Raw genomic sequence first — 25,870 nt, 5'->3', positions numbered from 1 at the left:
CCTTCCTGGCCTGTTTTTGCCATGTGCTAGTGTATTTCAGTCCTCCTTTTATTGGGAGTGCTTTTTAGGTTATGAGAGCCGAACTTAGCCTCACTGATAACACCTGGCTACCAGTTGACTGGCACTGTGTAGAAGTCTCATTATGTTTTAGGAAGTACAGTGTTAGTTCTTTTTAATCCTTTAATCTTCCTGTGTGCTGGATAATAGGTGGCTTCAACACCTACATTTCAAAGCACTTTTTTTTAAAATAATATTTTAAGCCCACAGTAGAAACATGTAGCACTAATTAGGTGTAGTAGGTTTGCTTTGACTTTTATTGCTCTCTCTTTTTTTCTCTCTCTCCCTTTTAAATCCTAATATTTCCTATTTCCTGGAAAATTACATTGCTTGGATTAACTTTCTGTGACTCTGTTGAGTGTGTGTTTGTCTCTAAGTGCTAATTCTTGTGACTAGTCCCATTTTGAGCGGCTGCAGACAGCTGGTACTAGTAGTTTCAGGGAGGCATGCTAGAGGGTGGTGAAACCAAATCCTACCATATGGTGGTGGGGGATGGGGAGAGTGGTCTTCATTATCTTCGTTCCTGCAATTAAAAGGATCTAGCAGGGAAGCAGATATAAAAACATTCACTAATGAACTAACCACTTGTAAACTCCCCTGGCTTCTCGGCTCCATCTACTTAATACGTGGAGTCTATTTCTCCCTGCCTTTGATTCAGTGTGGAGATGTACGTTTTGAAAACCTGCCAGACTTCATTAAGTTAGTGAAAGTGACATTGGAGAACCATGAGTTCCACAAGTCGAAGTGACAAGTAGGGAAACCCGCACAGTCAGGTGAAGCAGATAGGGAGATCCAAAGATAAAGGCTTCTAGTGCTTCTGACCCTGAGAAAGAGAAACACCGTGAAGTTAGCAAAGGACTGGAGAAAACTGCTCACATCTTGGAGTGGTTCTGTGGAAATGTTCTTCGTTTTGAGTGTGGTCTTCCAAAAACCAGCAAGAAATCAGAGATGACAGGTGATGGGGAAAATAATGCAAAAGCAAACATGTATCATTTTTTGATATTTTGTCCACCCCGGGGACTGCAGCTGGTAAAACTTGTATCATTTTAAACCTGAGATAAAATAGCTATTTCCCATATATTTCCTCCTTACTTTCTAATGTAAGTTTTCAATTGAATCCGTTTTAGCATATGCACTAGTCCCCCATTTCAGGTTTACTTCTTAACTCTTTTCTGATTCCAGTCTTTTCAGTTTTGGAGTATTAGCTTAGATTTTTCTGATGGGGTGGCTGAGGAAGGCCTTGGGGAGGTCTTGCCTTTATGTATGTATATGTACATATATATATATGCAACATATGTTTATATAATATAAATAGATGATGCATAATATATAAAATTATATATTATACTGACACAGAGTAGATATAAAGTTTCTTAATTGCTTTAAAACTCTGAGGTCAGCTATTGAGCAGACCAAAGCCCCATGGAGTCCTCACTTCTATAACAGCTTACAAAAGATTGTTAATGACCACAAGGCTGTTTTGGAAAACTTCCACAGATACAGCGGGATGTTACCCAACTTTGTAGAAAACCCACACAAGTGACTGGCTCTCCGCACGGTCTTAATAAAAATTCTCCCAGGCCTTCATAGCTATATATGTTTGAGAGCCAGAGAAGGTAGGACAGAGAACACTCTTCTGACAAAGTTTGTCCGACAGCAAAAGCCATTCATTTGAGTTTGCTGAGTGCTAGTCAATGGGAGATCTAAAGGCATGATCTCATGTCTGATTCCCATTTAAACTCAGCTGTAGGTCCAGGGGGAGGTGAATTGAGCAAATCTTTTCATAAAGAATTAGGGATTGACTAAGCTCTAGTGCGAGTTGGGAGAGTTGGAGATATAATTCAAGAACTAGAAAGCAGATTCCCTTGGCCCAGGCCAGAATTAATAAGAACTGAAGTTTGCGTGGTAGAGTTCTACATATAGGATCGATGGCATTCCTTGAGCTAAATGTGCCTGTGCTATGCTGTGAGCATCTCAAACATAGCATTTAGACCTTGACACTGCAGCCCAACAGGCAAAAAGGTCCTAGAATTCACTTGTAGGAGTTGATGCTACAGAGGCCTATCATTTTGATCTTAATTTTCTTGGATTGGTAACCCCATCTTCACCCTCTTTTTATTATCTACAAATGTTATCCACAATTTCCTACAGTCTACAATTATCTGTTGTCTACAAAATTCTAGTTGTGTTCAAATTTAGAATCCAAATCATATACAGTTCAGTTTTCTTTTGGTGAAGCACAATTCCTCTTTGCAATTTCATGACGGCTTTACTCAGTCAAAAGTTGGTGAGGAAGCAAAACTTTTTAAATACACGTGACTGTTGACTAGAGTAGAGAAGGTTGCCGGGAAGAATTATATAAAAAGGTATCCATGGTGTAATGTGGTTCTGAGGGAGAGGTCTTAGAAATCGGTATAGGGTGGTTAAATAAAACCTGTCATTGAAGCCGGGCTGTGGTGGCACACGCCTTTAATTCCAGCACTTGGGAGGTAGAGGCAGGCGGATCTCTTGAGTTCAAGGCTGGCCTCGTCTACAGAGCAAGTTCCAGAGCAGCCAGGGCTACACAGAGAAACCCCATCTTGAAAAGCTAAACCAAACCTAAACCCCGAAACTGCAACTGAACAGCTATGTGTGATACAAGTTTGTGGCATGGTAGGTATACACACACACACACACACACACACACACACACACACACGGTGCACACACCATCCCCTGAACTTGTGTGGTCAAAACTTTGGTTACGACAACAGCTAGATTTAATACTGAAGCGCATTCCACAGCAATTATGTTGTCAAATACCTGGAGGGCTGGATTTTATTAGTATGTTTTGCTCATTAAAACCGATAGTTAAGAATTGAATCGTCTGAGGCGTCACATCCCTGCCCACAGTGAGTTAGAAGGTAAAGCTTGGATAGGGAACCCAGTTTGATGTCTTAAGTTTAGCCTGACATCCTGAAGCTGTAGGGGTGGTTTCCACAGAAGCCGCGTGAAGAACCTTGGCATTCCCTAACTAAACCTTTAGTGCTGCGTGCCTGAGAGTGCTGCTCTGAAACGAAGCGTTACTTTCACAAGTCGGCCTTTGCTTTCAATGTCTTTGGTTCCAAGACTTCTAATGAGGTCTGATGAAGATGGCCCTTTGGTCGAGCTTTGACAGCAAGTTTGGAAGCTTTGTTCTTGCGGTGTCTTTCAACAAAGAATAGCGTTCGCTGTCTGATAAATGGCACAGATTTCCATCTTTAAAAAAGTCCGTGTCCTCCCCAGCATTATCTGAAAATGAACAGATGTGGGTGCTAGGGGATTAAATGTTTGAACCATGCGCATGCATGAATAAAAGTGCTTGCCCTCATAGGTGCGCAAGTTTTTGCCAGCTGAGAACTTTTGTGGAGGCGGGGGAAGCAAGGGTTTCCTCTAATGTGGAAGCATTCCAGATGGACAAGCCTGTAAATGCCAGGTTACATTTTTAGGGGCTCACTAATGGAGCCACAGGAGATTAGGAGGTAAAAAAAAAAAAAACCAAAAACAAAACAAAAAACAAAAAACAAAAAAAAACACGGCTGGGTATATTTGTAGAGAAGTGTGGACTGGATTAGATTTCCTATCTGTGAGATCTACTTTATTGACATTTTATAATTTAATTGGGTATTTTCAACTCTCACCAAGAAATAGAAAGGGAATAGAGTCCTAAGTCTGGCTTTGGTTGGAATAGTATTTCAAGAAACCTCTTAGTAAAGCCATTTATTGAATCTCAGTTCTATAATTAATTTTTAATCTTGTCGTAAAGTATAAAGCAAACCAAACGAAATTAATTGGTGCACATGAATTAAAAGTCTTGTTTGGAGGATGGGCGAGTATATCCTTCTATCTTTTCTCCTAGCAGACGATTGGGGGGTGAAATTTCTGGATGTATTTTCCTGGCTTTATTAGTCACTGTCTATGTCACAATTATGTCACTTTTAACACTTCTACCTTTTGGATGAAGAAAGCTACAGGTTTTAAGTTGTATCAAAAGAAAAGGTCTATCCGTCTTCATCAGAATTTTGAAACAAGTGCCTACCTTATTTCTTTATTGGTTAAAAAAAAATACCTTTGAAACTGTATACCTGCTTTGATCCTGCCAGCTCCTGTTTGCTTCCTTTGGCTTTAGTGGGACAAGTGTTTCCTCGCCTGCCAGCATTTAGCATACTATAGGAAGTAGTGGGCTTCGGAATGGGCCTCTGATTCAGCAGCTGTTTGCTGGTTGATGGCTCAGGACAGTTGCCAGCTGCCAAGCTTCTACCTTGTTTTATTGGAGTCAAGCCGAAGCCCTTGAAGTTTGAGGCGCTAGAAGCCAGTCCATGCGTGTCCTTTCATTACATGCAAGTGATATGTTAGGAGAGTTAAAAATCCTTGTCAATGTTCTCTCTGAACAAAACATTTCATTTTGCAAAAAGCACTTTTCCGCTGACCAGGGATAGCATTGCAAAAACCTAGCAATTTGTATCTCACAGTTACATACATAAGCATTTAGAATTGTCTTTCAGAACCATGTGGGTATCTAATAAATATTATTCTTCTTTTAAAATTATACGCCATTGGGCTTCTTAAGTCATACTCTGGCACAGACGGAAGGGAGTGTATAATTGCAGGGTATATCTTATTCCACGATATGTAGATAGGAACATTGTTAGAAGATCTTATAAAACTTCTTCAAAGATAATACCCGTGTTTTGTGCATTGAGCCTTCAAAATTCCCCTTTTGTACGTCTTCGGGATCTATAGCTGCACTATGTCCTACTTACCCATATATGAGATTTTATCTGTGCCTGATTCGCTCATCTCCACCCCTCTGCTAGCTCCTCATCGCTGTGCCCTTCATGTTTCAATTTTACCTTCAGAGTGGAATATAATTTAGGTTTATGCCTTAGAAAAATATATATCATCCCAGGCTCTTGGAGGCCAAGGAGAAAATCAAAGTAATAGTCTGATGGACTTTAATTATTTCTGTGTGATATCAAATATGTAAAAACTTTTCAAAATATTCCTGTTAAGACTTTGACCCTTTGCAGGTCCCAAATAAAGACAGCCAGCCGTAACACTGGGAAAGCATTTAGGTTCAAAGGTAATGTAACATTTGTGTTTAAAAACTTGGAAGAGCTCCTGTTGGTTAAGCTTGCCTCTTAAAAGGACTCATCATGCTATCGGTTTTGGTGGAAAGCCGATGGAGGTAGGGGTCTCCTAACCGTGTGAAATGGTTTTACACACCGTGGGCTTCTCTGAGTATCATTTTAAATGATACGCGGAACAGTAAGCCATTTGGTTTGTCAGGCATTCATTCCTTCACCAGCACCAAGCAGGTAGAAATAAAATTGCTTTCAAAGATGAATCCAGAAACACAAAGGAAGGTGGCAGACCTAGGGAAGAACCTGTTGGTGAAGACCTGGGGAAGTTGAAAGGTTGTATTGAAGCAGGAAGAAAAAGAGAACTCGAGAGGAAGGAAAGGGGAAAAAGGAAGGAAAGGGGAAAAAGGAAGTAGAGGATGAAAAACACTGAGTTGGGTAATGCACAATCTCACCTAGATTCACCCAGACAACACCAACCCTGCACTGGGAGGGGGTGGGAGGGAACATAGGGGGGAGGGGGGAGATGGGGGGTGGAGGTTGGGGGAAGTAGGAGGTGTGTGTGGAGGTCATGCTCTGTCTTCTATTTTCCTACTGCCTCGTTTTCCTTTTCCTCAGTCCCAGAGCAAGCAAATAATTCTTATGACATCTAAATCTCATGCCAGACTAAAACTTACTGCTTCTTTCTTTCCTTTCTTAAACCATTGGAGGAATTGGAAAATAAATCAAGCGTGGTGTTTTCAAAGGAAGCGTAGTTTTCCTATACACTTCATTTTAAAATAAATTTTCTAGCCTAAGGTGTATATAATATCTAATGTATTTACACACACATATATGTATAGATACGGTATTAAAGCTCCCCTGAAGATTTACTATATGAGATGTACGAGTGTGTGATGTGTATGCCAGGAAGTGGGGAGCACGGGTGGGTCTGGGTTATTTTTGCTTATCCTGCTCTACCTTGCTCTTTTGAGACAGGATCTGTCCGTCACTCAACAGGGTGTTAGTGATTCTGGTAGAGTGGCTGGTGGGCAAGACTTAGGGATCCCATCTCTGCCTCCCCAGTGCTGGGATTACAGGTACACAGCACTCTAACTCCTCCCTCTCCAGCCTTGGAGACGGAAACTCAGGTTTTCATGCTCAGGTAGCAAACTCTTTACTGGGGTGACTCATTTTGCTGGGCCCCCGAGGGTAGCTTTTTGTTAAGTTACTGTTCCGATGCTTGAAGGCAAAAAGTTTAACAAGAAGAAAGGTCGTTGGTTTGAGGCCACCCAGTTTCCTAAACTTGAAGTGGGCTGAGCATATTTATGGGTGGCAGTAGTTGAAAGGGTGCATTAAAGTGGAAGGAAAAAGGAAAGTTTATGGGAAGGAGGAAAGCGGAAGTAGGGGTTGGAAAGACGTGTGCCAGGTAATGTCTGACCCTACCCACTTTTGCTTAGACCACTGCACCCTTGGCACAGACATTCAAGCCAGGCTGTCATCAAACTTGTGTTACTCAGAATGACCTTGAGGTCCTAATTCTTTCCTCCCCCTCCTTAGTGCCGGGATTGCCGGCATGCACTGCTTTGTCCCATCTTTATGGCGCTGGCGGTCAACCTTAGGACCTCATGAATACTAAGCCATCCAGCCACATTCCCAGCTCTCAGTCAGACCATAGAGCACAGCGCCCGCTTTCAACCTGAAGACGCCTTTTCTATTGTCTAGATGGCTGGGTGGAACGTGCACTCAGGCTAGATATTTTAATAGCGTCATAGGTATTTTTTTTTATTTTTTTTTCTGTAGAAGGAGATAATTAGCACGTTTAATTATAGGCCTCCATTTGAGCCATTCAGTCCCGTCGTTGCGGACTATGTATAAACTTAGCCCCACTTGTGGGGAAACTGTGCAGTAGTTTAAAGCTAAAGTCACTGCTTTCCTCTGCTCGGAGCACAGGCTGTTTTGATCTGCGCAGGGAGTGTGTTTAAAAGCTGAATGTCTAAGAATGTAAACAATCGGGAGGGGAGGTACAGCTGTTTATAGTTTACTTTTTAATCTCGTGTTCTTTTGTGGCCTCTCTCAGGGCGAAGGACTTTTATTTACCTCTCACAGTGTATGGCTCATGACTATATAAGTATAGTTTTTCTGCCTTTTTATTTTGGCTTTCTAAATAAAGGAGAGAAGGACTGAGGGAAAACTACTGGATAAAAATATCCACATGGCCACTAGGTCTTAACCAGAAGCAGTAGGGCAGCCAAGCTGGGCCCCTTAAAGGGAAAAGGGTCCCATGTTATAGGGTCTATAACTTGTAGTCCTTGGTCTTTACCTTCGCTTGTCCATGGGTTTGTTCCGATCTTTTAATCCACTCCATTCTTGTGTCTGCCGCTGTTTAGACTCTACCAGAAATGAGGGGCTCGCATTTTCAGTGTCCCCCACACTCGGGGAGAACACAGTAGAAGGGAAAAAAGCACTCTGGGATGATGACAGTGTCCTGGGCCAATGCTGTTCAGCAGAGAAGGTCTTTCTGATATGTGGGTGCCTCTGAGGTGGACTGTTGTTTTGTTTCCGTGGATGTTTATCACCTCGGCATTTCAGGACGTAATTTCTCATTACCCTCTGTAAACACAGGGTGTACCCTTGGTTTCCTCTCGTAAAAATAACTTTAGGGGTTGGGGATTTAGCTCAGTGGTAGAGTGCTTGCCTAGGAAGCGCAAGGCCCTGGGTTCGGTCCCCAGCTCCAAAAAAAAAGAAAAAAGGAAAAAAAAAAAACTTTATATATTGCAGTGGACTCTATTTAGATGAAAGGCTTAACAATACTTCCACTCATGCTTGCTTTTTTTTTTTTTTCTTTTTAAATAGCATTGTCTATGAGTGTCTGTGGCTAAAGGCATGAGATTTGCAGTCCAGCTGCCCTGGATCCAGGCTGTGAGGTTTTGAGGACTCTTACTCACCCTTTCTAATCCTTTTCTTACTTGTTTTAGAAACAAGAACAATAGCATCATCGCAGTGTTGTTGTAAGGGTTGCATCAAGTACCATACATTGAGATCTTCAGCAGAACCTAGAGGGTAACCACTACAGCCTCTAATGATGATGGAGATTCTAAACTGCTCTATCTGTGTTTATAGGTGGAGCTGGACGACACCTTGAACCCCTTTCAGGATGTGAGGGAGGAGGATGCAAATATAAATCGAAAAAAATTATCATCCATATTAATAGTGCTTTTTTTCCCTTTAATCAGGTTTCTTTTCTTAATAGGTTGTAGCATTAAAAAAGCAAACTCGGCTTTTAGGAATATTATTAAATTGAAATGGTACTTGGTGGGAGGGGGGGTGGTCTGCAGAGAATTAAGCACCAGAGCCTCTGGTAGGTTAGTCAAGTAATTATTTCTTGGCCGTAACCCAAACAAATCCTGGTCTTCAATTAATGTCAGCTGTGGGACCTCCCCCCCCCCCCCAAAATTTGAAGCCTGTTATCTTTGCTTTAGCCGAAGTTGTTTAACCTTAACCAAGTGGCAAGGATAAAGGTATCTGTGTCTAAAGACTTGGCTATACATTCTTGTTTAGACAGCCAGCACGGTTAAAGGTTTAAGAAACGGAACAGACTAATAAGGGTGTCAATCAATCACAAGCTTATTTCCAGCCTCAGAACATTGATATATATATACATATATATGTATATATGTGCATATATTATAATATATATGTATGTATTTCCAATTATTTCATGACATAGTTGGAACATAGTATGAATCTACAGTGTCTAGCTAGACATGATTTGTCTTCTAGATAATGACATAGAAAAACATTAGTTTTACAAATGGGTGCTTTAGGATGTCTCTTTTAGTTCAAGGGCAGTGTAATCCAAATAACGGTCCAGCAACACATATGGTAGGCCCAAGGCAAGACAAGAAGGGCCTTCATATCCAATGGTAAAGTGGGAAAGGAAAAATAAGACCTGTTATCATATGGTGTGTGTAATTGTTGTGGCTTTTAGAGGCTCCCCACTCAGCAAACGTGAAGTCTCAGAGGCAGAAGTTTCTGCCAAATAATGTCCCTCCCCACCTCCTCCCCTTTCCACCATCCCCACTCTCTGTGATGGCTTCTAGGAGGCCCATGCTAAAAAATTATGTGCTAGAATTGCTAGATTGTCAAGCTCTGTGCTTCCTGATCTGTAATAACCATCTCATTCCGCCTGCACTTTTATTCCTGCCTTACTAGTTTATTGAGGCTAATCAGCTGTCTGAAGTCCCTCTAGGAAGTTCAGCTGGAGTCTTCCACAGTCAGTGACTGTGGCTCACATAGAAGGTGTCTCTCAGGTGGCTGACATTCCTGATGCATCCCACAGCCCTGGGTAAAAGGCTCTCTTACTCTGTCCCAACTTGTTAGGAAAACCACTCACACGAATTACTCGACACACCAGTAGCACTGGTTGGCTGTGGTTTGAGAACTGCTCTTGTGGAGATTTTCCTAAAATGCCATTTCCACCTTACCATTTCCTCGCCTAGACTTCCGTTCCAGACCAACAACGCTGCACTTCAGATGAGAACGCACAGGCCTTGCCACTGCTGTACAGCCATGCTTCTTCCTGTGCCATTTTTCCTTTTCAAATGGGAAAAATACAAAGTTGAATTTTCTTTGAGTTTTCCTCTTATCTCTTGGCTCTCTCCCTGAAGATAGTGCTAGTAACTCACTAACTGGTCAACGGCAGAGAGGAAAGGCCACAAGGAAGGGTCTCGGTCTGTACATTAAGGTCACAGGGCCCTCAAGTTAGTACTGACTGCCTTCCAGGGAGAAAAGAGACAATTCGGAGCCATTCTGGTTCCTCTATGTAGGAGCCTTTGGGAAGGGGATCCTATTTACTGGAAAATCTTTGGAGATCCCAGAAGCTATAGAGAAGGTACCTTAAGGGTATTGCTAGTAGGAAAGAGTGGCAGGGGAGAGTGAGGAGAGATAGGAAGTAAGGATCATCTCCAAAGAACCAGCCTTACCATAAAGAGTGACCTGATCACCCTCTTCCTTCTGTCTTTATGGAAAAGAGCACCAAGAGACCACATGACCAGGAAGGCTGGTTTCCCTAGAGGCATGGTCTTCGGATAAATTTTGGTGAATTTTTGTTTTATAAGCAAAGTTCAGAAGAGCCTGTTAGTAACAATCCAAACCATCAATGTTTGATACTAAGGTAAAATTGTGTGACATTTTTGTCAGCATCCTGGGTTACAGTCTGGAAAGAAAATTTGCTTGTGGGATCATATGTTAGAAAGGCACCCTGTATTAGGAGGGTATATCATTTTTGTTATTACCTTAGGGATCAGCCTGAATAGCTTCCTGTTTAATTATCTGTGGATTAACTTATTCTGTGTTCATCGTTTTGTGTGTGTGTGTGTGTGTGTGTGTGTGTGTGCATGAATGTATGAGTGTATGAGAGTGTGTCTATGTGTGAGTGTATGTGTATGAGTGCTTGTGTGTGTACGAATGTGTGTGTATGTGTATGCATGTATGTGCTTGTGTGTGTGTTTAGAATTTTGAATACTTCATAGTCTCATCAGCAATGCTCCCTCAACCCTACTCAGCCATCTATCCCTTTTTCTTATTTTCCTTTAAGATAAACTTAAAGATAACAGACATGAAGTTGCCTCCCCAGGCAGATCTGTGTTAGAAAGAATGACTGGAGTGCAGGTCTTGGTCTTACATTGTTGTTGACTTGTTTATCTTTGTCTTTTAGTTTTTAGCAGTGATGCCCCCTTCTGAGGAGGATACTTGTTTCATGACCTGTGGGGGGAAAAAGTCTAGGAAACAGCATACTGGTTAAGATGTGTCCTCTCTGAGACTGAGGTTAGAAAGGCATTGAGTCTAAAAAGTCAACTTGATTCAGGACAGTGGGAATCCAATTCATCATTTTGTTTTCTATTCATAGACATTTGAGGACAAAACATGGAGCAAGTAGTCACAAGTGATGTAAATAAAGTGCCCTTTTGTCCCCATACTACCTCATGTCATCTCCCTGCACTTGCAAGTGACTGTGGGGACGGGTTACATATTTTCTTTGCTTTATTAAATTGTGGAAGCAAACGGAGGCCCTGTTCAAGATTGGAACGATGCAGGTTAAGCTGAGGGAAGACAGACTTGGGAGAGCTAAGTGTATCTCCTTATGAGATGCCCCTCAGGATAGGTAGAGCACTACCTCATCCTACTCTTCGTCCCCAGACTTCGTAGACCTCTGCTACGGAGTTAGTGCTTTGCTATGTTCTTGCATCAGAAAGTTTCTCTGGAGGAAGAGAAGAGACTCACAGATTTAGACTGATTGGATTAGCTAGCTGTTTTCTAGCAACAACAACAAGTTATTGAGGAAACAGGTCATGGTACAAGCTAAGAGGCAAGCAAACATAGCAATTTTGAAAAGGGTCTGGATATGTGGAGGGACGTTTTGGGACTTTAAAGAGGCATGGCATTGGCAGGCTCTAAATGTAGGAAGTCTTCAGAGTAGGAAGTGTCAAGACAAGAACTTTTTGCCTCATGCTCTTGCTGAGGGCTTGGCAAATCCCAGAAGAAGTCGGTGGATAAGCCACATTTGGAACCTCTCACTTTTCAGTTGGAGGTAGCAGTCCCAAAGCAGAATTTCTCAGGCAGCGTTGACATTTTGAAGCCAGATAGTTCTTGGTGGCAGTTGACTGTTCTATGGTGAGATCTTTAGCAATAGGTGTGTGCTCTAACCATGAGAAATTAATAACAGTCCACCTAACTATACCCTATTTCAGTTAAGACAACCAGAATTATCTGTGGATGTTACCAAATATCCCCCATGAGGTAGAATTTTTCCCATCAACCCTTCCTGAGAAATTTAGTCTGGAATTTGAGCAAAGGGCTTGAAGACAAGAAGGTATCTATCACAAAGAGGTGATATCAGCCTCAAGTGCATGTTTGAACTGAAGTTACAGATGTCCCTTGTGTAGACATAAGGGTTCTAGAAGATGACCACATTCCTCTGCCTTGTTACTATGAATTCCTCATGGTTGCTGTCTCAGTTCTACCTAAGGTCACAAAACAGAGGGGGTGACTGCATAGTAGTTATTCATCTGATCTGAAGGGAAGAAGAATTTAATCTGATTTAGGACTCCTTGGTCCCATAATGAAGGTGTGGTAGCAGAAATGGCTCCTTCAGAGTAGGTGACCGGTTACATTGTGCGGGTAGTCAGAGTGGGTAGCTGGTTACATTGTGTCCATAGGTAGTCAGAGTGGGTGACAGGTTACATTGTGTCAGTAGTCAGAGTTTATCAGTAGTCAGGAAGTAGAGAGTCTCCGACAGAAATGGAGTCAGACTAAAACCTCTAAGGCTCCTCTCCCATTGACTCACTTCTTCTAGATAGGCCTTACTTCCTAAGATTCTATAACCTTCCAACACAGTGTCACTACTTTGAGATCAAATGTTCAAATACATGAGCTCATGGAGTACATTTCCTATTCAAACCGTAACAGTGGCTAATACAGTGATATTGCTCTATAGCAATTCCTTGATTAAGAGTGCCTACTTATCAAGAATTTACCACAACAGTCCTCAGGGATCTTTTGGCTCAGCCAGAGCATCAGCTCACCACTGCAATGGGGTCCAGCTTCAAATGTAACCAGGTAACTCCCAAGCCATGAACTTTTCCAAGTTAGAAAGAACAAGGGCCTGGGAAATAACTAGGTCTGGAAGGTGCTTACCTGTGCAAGCATCAGAACCTAAGTTCAAGCCCCACAGCCAGTGTAAAAGTTCTAAACTTGGATCTTGCACTTAGCCTGCCAGTACTGGGAAGGTAGAAACAAAAAGATCCAGGGCACTTTCCAAGCAGCCGGCTTAGCACACTTGGTGAATCTCAAGCCATAGAGAGATCTGTCTCAAAAATACAAGGTGCAGATGGTGAACAAATAATGACACAACGTTGATCTCTGGCCTACACATGCAAGTACTTGAGCGCATGTGCGCACATGCGCACGGGGTTGGGGGTTGTCTCTAGAGCCAAGTGGAAGTGAGATTGAAAGATGAAAGGAAATGCACAGGACCTCTGGGGTCAGGGGGTGAAAGGTCACTCTCTTTGGTCTTGGAGAGAATTTTGCTCCTTTGTGTGAGACAATAAAGAACTGTTTGCAGTTAGTCAGGAATCCACACGGGTGTCTTCTTCAAAGGCCTGAGAGTTGCAGGCAGCCATGTACGCATTATCAACTCGTTCAGATTATCTTTCAAAAATTCCCCCCAACTCTTCCAGCTGCTAATGGTTAGACTTGATTGCATCTGGCATGGACTTCGGCTTTTCAAGTTGCTCAGTCAGCCCTGACTGGTCAGGTCACTGTCCTCTTCAGTCCGTTCAGATGAGAGATTGGAGGAAGGAATTTAGAAACCTAAGCTACCCAGTTCCTCCCCCACAACGATAAACACGCTTCAGAAACTAGAAACAGAAAAAACACCCGAGTGAACAGCCATCTAGCTTGCTTGTGTAGTTTCTTTGGGAACGTTTTCATTATCAGACTTAGAAAGCACAAGGGCTTCCATCTTCTAATTTTTCAAGTAGCAGAAGGGGACATTGGGTGGTGTTTCTGTAGATGTCCTTTGTTGGAGACCTCAGATGAGTGGTACTGTCTTGCTATTTTAACTGCCGCTGTGCCCTGTGCATGTACAAAATCATACCACAGGGCATAGTGGAGCTTCCCCATTACCATCTTTCCCTATTGCGTCTGATGCTTCCCGTGCCATCACCTCTCCAATGTAACTGCATCTCTCTTCCCAGATCTGCCTTCAGCTCTGCTCTGTGGCTGGACTGTAGTCTGTGGACCCATTTGTGCATCCAATTCCATAAGCTCCTCTCAGCTAGCATATTTTCAGTTATCAGGAGGAAATCTGAGTGCCAAGGGTTTCTAGTTCTTAGTGAGAGCAGTTACAGAAGAATCACAGATCAAGGACTTCCATGGCATGCATAATAAGAGAATTTCACGTATCACCTCAATAGATCGCCATGAAAACCCTACGCAGTGGTTATTCTTTTCTGTGTTATAGATGGAAATATCAAACTTCAAGAGAGTGAGAAACTTGCCTGAAGGTACAGGGCACAGAACAACTAGAGAGGAAGCAACAGAAGTTGTCTTAGTTTCCATTCATAATCTAATTTGTGAATAGCTTTGGAGTTAGACAAAATGATCAGTTATTAAAAGGCATTGAAGCTATATGATGGCTTGATTTCCATTCTCAAAGTGACTCTTTGCAGTTTGGCTTTCTCAAAATACATTTTAGGATGCATTCCCATATAGATTACTTATGTGTCACTGGAGCAGTGGCGATGCACCATCAACTTGACTCAACTAAGAGTCACTTGGAAGAAAGTCTTAATAAAGAATGCTCTAGATCCCATTGGCCTGTGGCCATATCTCTGCTTATTGTCTAGATTGTTAATTGATACCAAAAGACCCACCCCATTGTGGGCAGTACCATTCCCTAGGCAGGAGGTCCTATACAGTATGAAAAAGGAGAAAGCTAGCTGAGAACAAGCAAGCAAGCAGACAAGCAAGGATGCATGCCTCTGTTTCTTTCTGTGGATGTAATATGACTTGCTTCAAGAGTCTGCCTTTACTTCTTCTCAATAATGGGCTATGCCCTTTCTCCCGAAAGTTGTTTGTTGTCGATATTTTATCGTAGTAATAGAAATGAAACTAGAACACTGAATGAAAGCACACATTACTGCTTTGTTGTGAGGGATACCTGTAGTTCATCTTTAACACAACCCATTCCATTAAGTTTTAGTTTTGGACTTGTGTAGTTGAAGCTAGGGGCATAGTTTTCTAAAATTCTTTATTCTCCCTTTTACATTTGCTCTTAGACAAAAGGCCAAAGAGTTATTCACTTTTTTGTTTATAATTTAGCCTCATGCCCAAAAACTTTTGTAAGTTGTATTTGCTTAAGAGTTCTTAAGTTGAGATCAGTGAGATTAGTGTGGGGTTTAATGCATTTGGAAATAATGCCACATTCTTAGGTATTTTCAATTAGTTTCAAAAAGAAAGTATTCTTTTATTAGTTGGACTTTTTTTTTTTTGAACAGCTCACTTTAATTTCAAACAAAGATCAAAATCACTACAAAATGTTCCTTCCCACCCCACAGACTCCTTAAAATACAAGACAGGTCAAACAGACAAACTTTTTCCTTGTGATTTGGCATGAGGGTTTCCTGGACATGTTAGTTAGATGTATTTAGTGGGGAAAGAAAGTTTTTTTCCTGACGTTGAACTTCCAGGAACTGTTGGGAGTGACATTGTCCTCTTGCAGACCTGTTTAAACCACCTACAGGGTGGAATCAGGCCATACTGTAGAGGTACCCTGTGGTTCCTTTAAAAGTTTCTTGCTTGGTTCCATAGACATTTCTTGCATTACCAAGATCTTCCATAAAGTCAACCACAACCATAATACCGGGGACTCAGGCTCAGATTTGTAGCAATCAAGAAATAGATTAAACACAGGTTTTCCTAGTTCTCCAGATGCCAAAAGTGATGTCAGTTGTGGTAACGATTGTTGCTTCAGTTCCCTGCAGGTCCATGGCTTTCTGTGTGAATGTCTGTTCTGGGTCCTGTTCACACGTTGTTATGGAAAATCTGATGATGGGAGTGAAGCAACTGGGTATCCGGACACTTCCTCCCATGCACAGTCAGGGGTTTGCTTTCTTGGAGCAATCAGACTCCAGGGACAGAGCATGCATAAGAAACTTATTTAGTGTTTAAGAGCAAAGAAAGGTTTGAGTCCTTCCCTTTTGTCCAGTTACATAAACAGTGATACAAACGCCTTTTGCTCTCTCTTCTATACATTGTAAAGGGAGCCGTGATGGAATTTAAGTCCACTGGTTTGTATCCAAGCCAGACTTATAAACTCTGTGTCCTGTATTTCTGACCATTATAAACAAAATAAAACCCCAACCCCAAAAGTGACGCGATGTTACAATATAAACCTCAGAACTAACTAGAATGTTCTTCTTGTAAGAGAGAATAATGCTGTTGAAACAACCCCATGAGTGTGAAAGACTTCCTGCCCCATGACACTTATAGTACGTCATGTGCCGTAGAGGAATTTTTCTAAGTCTTCCTGCTTTGATTCTGTCATATATGTGTATATATATATATATATGTGTATATATATATATACATATATATATTACTTATTTTATTGCTGTGACAAAAGCAGCTTAAGGCTGGGACAGTTTTTTTAGGGTAGCGATTCAGGGATACAGTATATCATGGTGGGGAAGTTCTGGCAACAGGAACAATAGGCAGCTGGTCATGTGACATCCTCAGCCAGGAGACAGAGAGGGATAGATACTGTTGCTAAGCTTACTTTATTGTTTTCATTCACTTCTGGATTCAGGTACACATTTAGGCTGGCTCTGTCTACCTCAGTTAGTTCCTCAGTAACATGGGAAGAGGCTTGCCTCCTTGGCGATTGTAGATTGGTCAAGTTGACAAAAATGATTAATTATGGTAACATATGGTGTTGATGGAAACATTGAAGGCATTTTGATTTACCTATTTCTAGGAACACTATTATGCCTTTGGTACCATTCGCTTTATTATTGTGCTACCTCTTAATTTATTAAAGGAATGCAAAATGACTTTAAAAGTAACTTTTAAAATATTTTTAATTACTTTTAGTTTATGTTTCTGAGTGTTTTACCTGCATGTATGTGCTCTATATGCATTCCTGGTACCTACAGGAGCCAAAAGAGGGTGATTGGTACCTTGGAATTGGAGTTTCAGATGGCTTGAATTGCCGTATGAGTGCTAGAACTAAAACTGGGTCCCCCTGGGAGAGCACCCAGTGTCCTTAACCCCTGAGCCATCTCTCTAACCTCATTAAAATATTTTTGAGTTTTATTTAAATTTTTTATTGACACCAAATCTTTCCTTACTGAGTAATGAACATCTCTGTTTAAATTTCATTTCTCATCCTTAATCATTTTGAGACGTTTCCAGAGCCTCATGGGAGCTGGGGAGGAAGAACCCACCATGAGGGCAACACTCAATCCAGCAGGCCACAGAAGAACCAAATGGCTCCATGGCCTCCTTGGTAGATCTTGATATTTCCTTTTAATAAAGCTTGCCTTTCTTCGTTGGTGGTCTCCTGAAGTCACCAGGCCTGCCAGGTCTTTTTTGGCCACAAAGGAGGAATTGGAGCGAGATGGCCTCTCACATGTTGGCACTCCATCCTGGATTTTCTCCCTGGCAACTCTGTGCCCGTCAAGGTCTGGCCAGCAACCTTGTTATTTTCACCAGCTTGCTTCTCCCCATGTGACTGACAGCAGGGGCACGAGTGGTATTTAAGCAGCTCCATTAAAACATTGGTTTGGCCTGCTTGGTTACCCTTTGCCATGTAAGATCACAGAGCCCAGACTTGCCAGCTCAGTCTTGGCGAGTTTGAAAAGTTTTCTTTCCTGAGCTTAAATGCCTTTCCATTTTCCAACATCAAGTAGCACTACCTCGGTCCTTACCTGTAACCTTCAGTCTACTTTCTGTTGATTGGGTGTCATCCCCGGAAGGCTTAGAGTAGACAGTTCTTTCTCATCATCTACTTGCACCTGCTTCCAAAGCATTGACTTGCCTTAATCCTTCCTACCTGCACCTCCTAAAGCCCAAACAGATTCTCTTGTGCACTAAACTTTTGGGCCTCTCTGGCCGGACGTAGCTTTCTTTTTTCTTACGTGGATGGTTAGCAGAGCTGGCAGAGATGGCTTCCCGGAGTGCCATTTGGTTCTCAGATGCTCGTCAGAGTGCTGGCTGTCGGTCACAGGATCCTATTAGTGTTTCCAGTCTATCGCGTAGAGTGGCGCGTCGATGCCCTCATCTCGGATTGTGTAGTAACAAGTGTTATAAGTAAGGAATACCTGTTCCGCTGCCGGAACTACAGTACCATTTGCAACTGGTGTATTTGGGTTCGTTAGCCTTTAATTTGGTGGGCTCATTTACTAGATAGAGGAATGCTTTAAAAAAAAAAGAGTTCTAATGGGGTATGTTGTAGATGCTGTGTTACTATATCAACGTTCTAGAAGATGTGAGTTCTGAATCAGTCACACTAGGAGTTACTACTACGGCTGCAGCAGTAGCAGCAGCAGCAGGGAGGAAGCCGGAGGAATGAATGACTGTGGCAGGAACTTGGATGTAATTGTTTGAAATAAGAGAATGATAGGCCTGCAGACCAGGAGATGGCTTGCTGTGCAGTCCTTAGCATCTGTTCAGTTCCCAGTGCCCACATTAGAAAGCTGGGTGTGGTGGTGTATACAGGTAATCCTCGAGCTGGGAGGTGGAGACAAGAGGATCCCCGAGGCTTGCTGGGCTGCTAATATAGCTGACTCGGAGAGCTTCCAATTTAGTGAGAGACGCTGTCTTAAAAATACAAAGTTGGGATCTTATGGAAGAAGATACTGGATGTTGCTACCACGGGCATCACAGCTCCCATCTTGGAGCCCAAACCAGTGCCCAGATGGCATGTTTGAACTCTCAGACTTTGCTTCTTCTCTCTTATTTCCCAGTTGAGGGACAGAAACCAGGACAGCAGCCACTCACCCCGCATTTCAACTATAAACAGTGAATTAGGAACACGGGAGTAAGGATGGGATGAGAATGACTTTTAAAATGGGCTAATAGTTCCACATGGCTCTCCTTCGCATGTTTTGAGGCATGGAAGTATGATTTGAATGTTAGCTTTCCCTTTTTAAAAGACACTTAAAAATGAGTGCAGAATTACAAAATCTCAAAGCCTTCATGAAATTAGGACAAATGATTTAACAGTTACCCCAGGGGTGCTGGGCACTATAAACAATGTTTTATTCCTTCTGTAGATCTTCCGTATTTTATAATGTTCTATATTATATCAAAACATAGCCTTAGGTTTAAATAAAATACTAATATGCTGTTTTGACACTATTTTTAATTGAACCTAGGGCCTTGTATATCCAACAGAACCAAACATCTTTCTACTAGGCAACATTCCCAAATGATGATGAATTTCTCTGAGTAGAGGAATTTAATTGATAGGAAATTGCCTTGCTAAATCCACAGAGAGGTTTCAAACAGAGACCTCCATGGAAGGAAACTCAGTCCCTCGGTCCTTTTTTTTTTTTTTTTTTTTTTTTTTTTTTTTTTTTTATGTCATTACAGGAGGAAGGGTTACTTTTTAGCCACATTTCAGAACCGTAGTTTACTCTTGTTTCCTAAGACTCCAGACTAGTAATCCCAGTCAAACACTATGCTGCTCTTTGACTTCACTAACTGGCAACAAGTTTTAAAACATGTAAGCTAAAGATAGTAAATAAGCCAAGTTGGTTGCTAGAAAGGACCGGACTTTTCCATTGTACTTCTGTTTTAGCCTGTGTATTGTTTTTCAACTTTCAGGGTCAAAAAATGCTCAGTAGGTCAAAGTAACATAAAAGGGGGCAGAAGCTGTATTTGTTCTTCAGCTCTGGTAGGCATAGTTAAAGGGGGTCCAGTTCCCGAAGATGTCCTTTCTTTCTGCATGCTGTAATGTACGAACCCCTCCTACTCAAGTGCCACTGCTCAAGGGGTGACTCATTTGATAATGCTTTAGAAATGACATTTTTCCTTTTTCTGGCAGCAGGATCAGGTGGGTTTTACCTTACGAAAAGACACTCGCAGAAGAAGGGTGCGTTAGAGATCAATGCAGTGATGAAGGTTTTGGCGAAGTGTAATTTCCTGCTACTCAGTCTCAATGACAGGTGCATCACATTTCTGGGTTCAGAAGTTATTCCCTGGAGATGTAACTGGAGAGAATGCATGACAGAACATCACTGCTGGGTATTTGCACAGCGTCTTCTGCTAAGGAGATGCGTTTCACTTGTGCGTTCAGCCTATGTGTAGAACCAGTGAACTCTTATGTTTGGAGATTAGCGTGGCCACATTTGGTACCGGTGATTGGTATCTGCTGGCCGAGGCTGTGTGTATCAAGTACATTGTGTGTACATATGGCTGTGCCATCCTTGTTATTGCTTGTTATGGTATCTGCCATTGCATTTGCGTTGGTCTAAGATAGTTATTGAATTGAACATATGGGAGAACCTAGTGCGGTTATCTTTTTCTGTTGTTCTTCTTCAAACATATTCCTAAATTACGAAACTATGTGGACCTAGAGCTTTCCCCTTCTTCCTCTGCATTGGATGCCGCAGGCTCAGTCTGATTAGATTGAAAGAATGTAGTGATAAGGGATGTGGGAAGATGAACAGAATCCCGTAAATCCTCTGAGAGGTCCGTCTGTGGAGTCTGTAGTTTCCCTGATGCGCGGGGATGAACTAAGTCTTTGTAGCTTCCTTCAGTCTTGACGCTCTCTGGCTTTAGATAATAGGTAACTGGGAACCATCAGCACCTCTCATTCAGCCCCTTTATTCACCATATTTGGCTCTGAAAGCGTTTTGGCTGTTTCCAAAGATCAAGTGTGCCCTCCAAGAGCTAAGAGTGACTGCTATAGAGACCATGGGAAAGACTATGACTGAGCTTGGGAAGATAGTTTCAGAGAAATGGGAACTTGGGAAGGTGGTCCACAAACGCTGCATGCAAACTGCATGCTTGGAATGTGTTTGCTGCCTCCACTAGGGCCAGGGAGAAGGAGAGCTCTTACTGAGGGTTGTCTGTCAAAATAATCTGTGTCATTACCCAGTAGCTGGCCTCTATGTACAGTGAGGTTCACGCCATTGAACAAACAGATATGAACTTCACCCTTCCTCTGTAGCCTTCTGTCCCCTCCTCCCCACCTCACCTCCAGCTCTCCCTCTTTCGTAAGTTCCTGAGTTGGTGATACCAACAGGTGAGACCTGTGGCTGAGCTGGATGTCAGATAAAGATTTATATGAAACCCTTTTTAAAGTAGTACATTAAGACTTTGGAAGGAAAGTATTTGATGAAGGGGTATGGTTTTTGTTGTTGTTGTTTAAATTACAAGGGTTGCACCTAATGGGGGCAAAGCAATTTAAGCACACAGCAAGGTCAAATTTTTGCCTCCCCTCAAGGGTCCCCTAGTCTCTGCCCCGTACACCCATGCAGTTTGACATGTGTGATGATAACTCTGGGTACAGTTTGTTCCCAATCTAAGCTGTTTGTTCAGTCCTTCTGGAGGAGAGCCAGACATAAAATGGAAAACAAGCTGTATGCCCTTCATCCCCCTACCCCCTGGGCATGATATTTTTGAAAGTCATAGGTCCTTTAATAAGTGTAGCCCACCTGACTCGTTTTAGCACCAGAGCTTTAAAGCTCTGTCTGGGTGTCTCTTGGAATTCTGATAGGAGTTCAGGAAAACCTTGGAAGTAAATGATAAGCTTTGACTTATCTGAAATCCCTTATGTAAATGGTAAATTCGAATGGATCAAAGTTTCAATCAATCCCCTTCAAAGGGAGATAGAGACTAGGCTTGTTGGCACACACCTCCTATAGTCCCAGCACTGGAAAGGTTGAGGCAGGAGGATCGTGAGTTCAAAAACATCCTGGACCACATAACAAGACCCCTGTCTCAAACATAAAACTAAGGTGAGCGGAAAAACAAGTTGTGTTGGTCAGCATTTATGCCTGTGAGTTTTAGAAACCTCTGCCCTCCAGTATCTCACTCCCCTCGATCTTATCTTAAACCATTGCCTTTGTTATCCACGTAATTAGATAAAGACCTCCTGGGCTGCCCATTGAGTTTTCACCAGGTACCTACCCTAGATCTGTATATTTAATTCCGTCTGTCCCTTAAGGTCTTTGGCAGTGCTACAAAACTGCATCCTTTTTATCGCCTGCCCATTGCTGGTCTCTTACCGTCCTGTTCTGTCCTGTTCTATTGCGTCTTTAATAGCAAGTCCGTGGCATGCCCGCCCTTTGTTCGGTTCACATTTATGAATGTGCCTGCTATATGTGGCAAGCCTTGTACAAACACTGGGGCGACAATCCCTGTTTCCACATCCCCAGATTACCGCTTTTCTTCTGAACGCAGCCAAATGTGTCAGTGAGGTACTTACTTAATGTTCTCAGCTAAAAGCACTCTCCCCTCCTTTGCGCATCTAGAACTTTCCCCGCGCACCTGTTGTGAAATTCACCTGTTTGCTTCACAGCCTATCAATTTATGAATGAAACTTGCCTGCCTTTCGGGAACTGCTAGAAGGCAGACCAGCAGGATGCAACTTTGCTTACCCCATGGCATTGGATGTAGCCATTTACTCCTTCAGTATTTATGTTAATTGACTGCACTGCGGACTGCTTGGAACAGTTTATTGATATGTATAGATTAAGTTCTTGGTGCATGAAGAATAGGTGCTTCTGAGGGGACCATCTGATGTAAAACTTGAGAGCAGGAGATGTTTTCAGGGGTTCATAAAGGGTCCCCTTTCTAAAGGAGGAATACAGGTAATGCCTGTTGTGGCCAGCTTTGTTAAATTACAGAGAAGAAAGGCAATAGTGTCCCCTAAATAAATTTCTATGGCACCTTAATTAGAAGCTCCAGTGTAGGCTCTAACTGTTCCTTATGTTTTCTAATTTGTTAATTGAGAACCAGAACGCACATTTTTGCTTCAATCAAAACCCCAATGAATTTTGTGTTCGTTGGTTGCCAAAACTCTGAAGTTCATGGGTCATGTTGATATGTTTGCTGTTTTAGTATTGACGGAGTTTAGTTTTGTGATTGCTATAAACACTTGTATTTCGAAAGAAAAGTTAAATATAGTGGGTTGACTTTATGTAGGTACCATTTGTGCCTAGTAATATTAGTTGATCTCATTCAGCCTGTCTTCTGAAAGGGGCCAGCTCCCCACATTGTGACTGAATACACATTTCCAGATGCCTGTGGTGACGTTTCATTTTTATTTTTTTCCATTTCCTCCCCAGAATGAAGACCTAAATGACCTCAGCAATCCTCCTTTTTAACTCATGGGTACCCAGACTCGAACTCTTTCACGATTCACAACCAGGACCTCACGTCTTCCTCCTCAGTAGATGGTACGATGCATCCCTTACAGTTTGTTTACTTTGTACAATCCTCAGGAGTTCATTGACTGAACTGCACGTTCTTTATTGTGCCAAGCAACAAGAAAGCACTGTGACACCGGAACAATGAGTGTGCATAAACTTCATCTTGAACTTTAAGGACAGCTGGCCACGAAGAGCCAGTGTGCTCCCTGCCACGCCGAAAGAGGATGGGTTTACTCTCGTCAAATTTACAAGCATACGGTTCCTCTACTCTGAAACCGTGTTCCATGACACGCCGCTGTAAATTATTTCATATGGAACTGTTCGCGTTGGGTGGAGAGAGTATTAAATATTTAACATAGGTCTTGATTTATATATGTAATTTTTTAATGAAAATGTAACTTTCCTCACAGCACATTTTTTTTTTCTCTTGGAATGTGGAACTGAGGTATTCAATGTTTTGTTTTAAAGAGTGGGAAGAATACTTAAAACAAGGCTAAAAAGAGTAGACTAGGAGATGATCCTTGTTTTAAGATTCTAATTCAGAAAAATAATATAATATGAATCATAGTGCCATAGAAGGTTCTGGACTGTATAGTTGTACTTGCTGATGCTGTCTCTTGTAATATAAACTTGATGTCGAGCTGAGTTCCTTTTAAGAATTAAGCTTAGTTTTGTAATTTTTTTTTTTTCCAAACCGAAGGAGGATGTATTCTACTGGGGTGTTTTCAAGTGTCGGCTTAGAATTGGAAGTTGAATGGAAGCAAAGTTCAACAAAGAGAGGAAGCCACAGACTTCCATTGTAAATACTGTAGAGAGAGACATGAGCGATCCCTTCAAGTCAAAAATCTCTCTTTGGAATGAAGAATGTGGGTGTTTATAAATTCTGAAAATGTCTTTCTGTTCATAATAAACTAGACACTGTTGGTCCCTCCCCACCCCCACTTCTATAAGCCTTTCCCCCCACCCTCATCCTTTTATTTTTTTTCTGTGTACATATCACGTTTCATTTCATATATTGCCTTGAGAAGGCTCAAAAGACAAGTGCATTCTTGCTAACTGGAAATTAAAATTCCAGATTTTTTTTTTTTTTTTTTGAGTCATGACCAGGGCTCTGTGTTCTGTTCCCTAAGACACCTATCTCGTGTGTTCTGGGAACTTTCCGTGTTATTTGTGTTTGAAATGGATGCAATTGGCCCATTTGCCCTGGTGTTTGCTGGCCTTTTAGTGGTTAGCTAATTAAACACAGTTTACAGAGAACACATAAAAACTTAGTGACCTGCCATTGAAACATCTAGTTAGGAGTGAAAATGGTCATCCTTCCCTTGTTTGGAAGGTCTACGAGTCTTGGAACTTTTCACTTCATCAAATATCAATGGCAACGACTGCACCTGAAGACGTTTCCTCCTGAATTGTAAGTCGTCTTGCCATCAAAACTCCCTGACATGACAGTGGATCGATTCAGCGATCAGGCTACCTCTGAGTCCCTGGGAACTCAGTCCTGCTGCAGGGAGGAGCAACACTCTACTTCTGGGAAGGGTTGAGCCACCTGGGTGGGGCTACAAGGAAGGAGCAAGGGTTGGAAGGAAGGCACCGCAGTGCCCAGTTGCCCTGAACAACTGGTTGGGGACCCCTGACTCTATTCAACGAGATAAACAGACCCCCAACTGCTGAGGCTCGGGTTAGTGTTCAGTCAACCAGATGTACAATGTTCAGTGTTGCAGATCCTAATCATTTGCATGCTCATCAATTTCTAAGGTAAATAGGTCTCTAGTCATAAGAACTCATTGTTTTCAAGGAACTCGCCGAATGACATCATTTGCTGTCAGTAGAAAACCCCACTGGCTTTGAAAATAGGAAGTGGAAGTTGGTCTTTTACAAATGTGTGAGAAAAGACTCTCGTTGTTGAAGTGATTTTTTTTTTTAAGTATTCTGACTCAGATTCTTGCTAAGGTAAGAAGAAGGCAAGCCTACTCGCTCTCTTCCCTCAAGGATTACTGAGTTACTGAAGAGAGACCAGTGAACAATGTCAGCCCCAAACATTTGCCTGCAAAGCTGGCTAAGGTTTCTCAAGGAGCCTAGGCTTTGACTATCCATGACTAACGTACCCCTGCATGTGGGGTTATTGACATTTGGGGTGAGAACAGACGAACAGACTGGACAATCGTCACCTGGTTTCTCTATCTCTTGCTTTGTATCGAGTCAGTAGTGTAAAGGTAGACATTCTTAGTCAGCTTCTTCTAGACTTTACCTGAGCTGGGGTTGATGAAGGCATCAAGCTTGGCTGACTTAGAACTGGAAGTTGCTGGTACCCAGGCTGAAATCTCATGCCCTGGTTCCTTGAAGGGTTTACTTTAAGCACATCAGCTGCTAAGTTCTTGTGTTCAATTCCTATTAAAGGGGGGTTGGCCTTTATCTATTTCCAAGTATTGCAGGCCAACCAAGGGTTTATATTAATGGGGCTTCTAGTGGCTTCTGGCTAATCTGGAAGTTAGCGGCTTTTTCTTTTCGAGACCAACCTTTCACAGCATTCTTTCTTAAAGACTTGTTAAGACATGGTTTCTTTTTTTTAATTCTCCTTTGTGAAAATAACAAGTATTTCCCTTGGCTATGATGATACCTTTCTTTTGGGCAAAAGTATAGCCCTAGAACGAGCTGGAAATGAGGGGACTCCATTAATGATCAACCGTCTGGGTCAATAATGGCAAATCAGTACTGATGCTACATGTGTGGTTATTTCTTGCTAACGTTCAAAGGTCAGGGACACTCTTGACTAATTTACGGACTACAACA

At 42.1% G+C, this 25,870-nt stretch overlaps 1 protein-coding gene across 1 annotated transcript in view; it reads left to right on the top strand.

Annotated features, from left to right (window-relative positions):
• Irs1 (insulin receptor substrate 1) overlaps nt 1–24,041 on the top strand; it is a 52,823-nt gene extending 28,782 nt beyond the window's left edge. Inside the window, exon 2 of the mRNA NM_012969.2 lies at nt 22,997–24,041. The gene's annotated coding sequence lies outside the window, so the exon portion shown is untranslated. The remainder of the gene's footprint in view (nt 1–22,996) is intronic.
• Nucleotides 24,042–25,870: the final 1,829 nt, after the last annotated feature.

Source organism: Rattus norvegicus, chromosome 9, assembly GCF_036323735.1.
Source record: "Rattus norvegicus strain BN/NHsdMcwi chromosome 9, GRCr8, whole genome shotgun sequence".
NCBI lineage: Eukaryota > Metazoa > Chordata > Mammalia > Rodentia > Muridae > Rattus > Rattus norvegicus.
Note: the sequence above shows the minus strand (reverse complement) of the source record. Positions and strands in the feature narration are given on the sequence as shown.